Source organism: Odocoileus virginianus, chromosome 16, assembly GCF_023699985.2.
Source record: "Odocoileus virginianus isolate 20LAN1187 ecotype Illinois chromosome 16, Ovbor_1.2, whole genome shotgun sequence".
Classification (NCBI taxonomy): Eukaryota; Metazoa; Chordata; class Mammalia; order Artiodactyla; family Cervidae; genus Odocoileus; species Odocoileus virginianus.
Genome location: NC_069689.1, coordinates 61,381,372 through 61,384,111, shown reverse-complemented (window position 1 = coordinate 61,384,111; position 2,740 = coordinate 61,381,372).

Sequence of the window (2,740 nt, the reverse complement as noted above, 5' to 3'; positions counted from 1 at the left end):
CATCTGGGATCTTATTCCCTGATCAGGGATCGAACCCAAGCATCCTGCTTCGGGAACCTGGAGCCTTAACCACTGGACCACCAGGGAAGTCCCTGACCCTGCGATTTAGCACCACCTGTGAGATAGGATGCTTGCTCCTTGAAAGAAAAGCTATGACAAACCTAGACAGTATATTAAAAGGCAGAGATGTCACTTTGCTGACGAAAGTCCACATAGTCAAAGCTATGGTTTTTCTAGTAGTCCATGGATGGATGTGAGAGTTGGACCATAAAGAAGGCTAAACACCAAAGAATTGATGCTTTTGAACTGTGGTGTTGGAGAAGACTCTTGAGAGTCCCTTGGACTGCAAGGAGATCAAGGAGATCATTCCCTTTAGTCAATCCTAAAGGAAATCAACCCTGAATATTCATTGGAAAGACTGATGCTAAAGCTGAAGCCAACTTTGGCCAACTGATGCAAAGAGCCAACTAAGGGGAAAAGACTCTGATGCTGGGAAAGACTGAGGGCAGGAGAAGCGGGCAACAGAGGATGAGATGGTTGATTGGCATCATTGACTCAATGGACACAAGTTTGAGCAAACTCCTGTAGAAAGTGAAGGACAAGGAAGCCTGGCATGCTGCAGTCCATGGGGCTGAAAAGAGTCAGACATGACTGAGCGACAACAACAACGTGAGACAGGAGTGTGAGTGATATGCCATCTCCAAGTAGAAGCCTGAAGTGTTTCCTGCAGTACTCTCTTTTTGCCGTGGGAATACCAGATTCCAGATAGGAGATCCTCCTTCAGCATGTGTCCTGGAATAGACAGTCAGATGGACAGAATTGTAGCCATGAATATATAACATGAGTGAGAAACATGCCGTGGCTGTTCTAAGCCACCAAGATGTGGGGGCAGTATGTTACTGCATCATGACCTGGTGGAAGCCAACTAACCCAAGATGGTGTCATGGCTTGCCTACTGGCCTTTCCCGCCTCAGTTCAGTTCAGTTGCTCAGTCCTGTTCAATTCTTTGCGACCCCATGGACTGCAGCACACCAGGCTTCCCTGTCCATCACCAACTCCTGGAGCTTACTCAAACTCATGTCCATTGAGTCGGTGATGCCATCCAACCATCTCATCCTCGTCATCCCCTTCTCCTGCCTTCAATATTTCCCAACATCAGGGTCTTTTCCAATGAGTCAGTTCTTCACATCAGGTGGCCGAAGTATTAGAGCTTCAGCTTCAGCCTCAGGCCTACTCAAGGCTGATTTCCTTTAGGATGGACTGGTTGGATCTCCTTGCAGTCCAAGGGACTCTCAAGAGTCTTCTCCAACACCACAGTTCAAAACCATCAATTCTTCAATGCTCAGCTTTCTTTATGGTCCAACTCTCACATCCATACATGACTACTGGAAAAACCATAGCTTTGACTACACAGACCTTTGTTGGCAAAGTAATTCTCTGCTTTTTAATATGCTGTCTAGGTTGCTCATAGGTCATAGGTTGCTCCTTTTCTTCCAAGGAGCAAGTGTCTTTCAATTTTAAGGCTGCAGTCACCATCTACAGTGATTTTGGAGCCCCCCCAAAATAAAGTCTCTTGCTCTTTCCATTGTTTCCCAATCTATTTGCCATGAAGTGATGGAACTGGATGCCATGATCTTAGTTTTCTGATGTTGAGTTTTAAGCCAGCTTTTTCACTCTCCTCTTTCACTTCCATCAAGAGGCTCTTTAATTCTTCTTCACTTTCTGCCATAAAGGTGGTGTCATCTGTGTATCTGAGGTTATTGATATTTCTCCCAACAATCTTGATTCCAGCTTGTGCTTCATCCAGCCTGGCATTTTGCATGATGTACTCTGCATATAAGTTAAACAAACAGGGTGACAATATCCAGCCTTGACATACTCCTTTCCTAATTTAGAACCAAAATCCAAACACTGGAAATAATCTGAGTCTTCTTTCCATCATCATCCAACACCCAGTTGGAAAGCACCAGTCCTCGGAAAGCACCGGGACTTCTGCTAAACCAACTAAATGGCATTCAGATCAACAGGAGCTAAACCTTAGGAAACCACTTGACTTTCATTCAAAATGGTGAGTCATGTGAAAATACTGCTGTTTTCCACTCCACATGAATCTCTGCTGCCTTGCATTAGAAGCACAAAATCTGCTTATTCTGTTCCCCACTTTATCTACTATGATGGCTAATTTTATGTGTCTACTCAGCTAGGGTATAGTTGCTGTTGTTGTTGAGTCACTAAGTTGTGTCTGACTCTTTGTGACCCCATGGACTGCAGCATGCTAGGCTTCCCTGCCCTTCACTTTCTATAGGAGGTTGCTCAAACTCATGTCCATTGAGTCAGTGATGCCCATCAACCATCTCATCATCTGTCATCCCCTTTTCCTCCTGCCGTCAATTTTTCCCAGCATCAGGGTCTCTCCCAATGAGTCAGTCCTTCACATCAGGTGGTCAAAGTATTGGGGCTTTAGCTTCAGCATCTGTCCTTCCAATGAATATTCAGAGTTGATTTCCTTTAGGATTGACTGTTTTGATCTTCTCACTATCCATGGAACTCTAAAGAGTCTTCTCCAGCACTACAGTTTGAAAGTATTGTATAGTATCCAATATAGGGTATCAGTTCAGTTCAGTCACTCAGTCCTGTCTGACACTTTATGATCCCATGGACTGCAGCACACCAGGCTTCCCTGTCCATCACTAACTCCTGGAGCTTACTCAAACTCATGTCCATTGAGTCGGTGATGCCA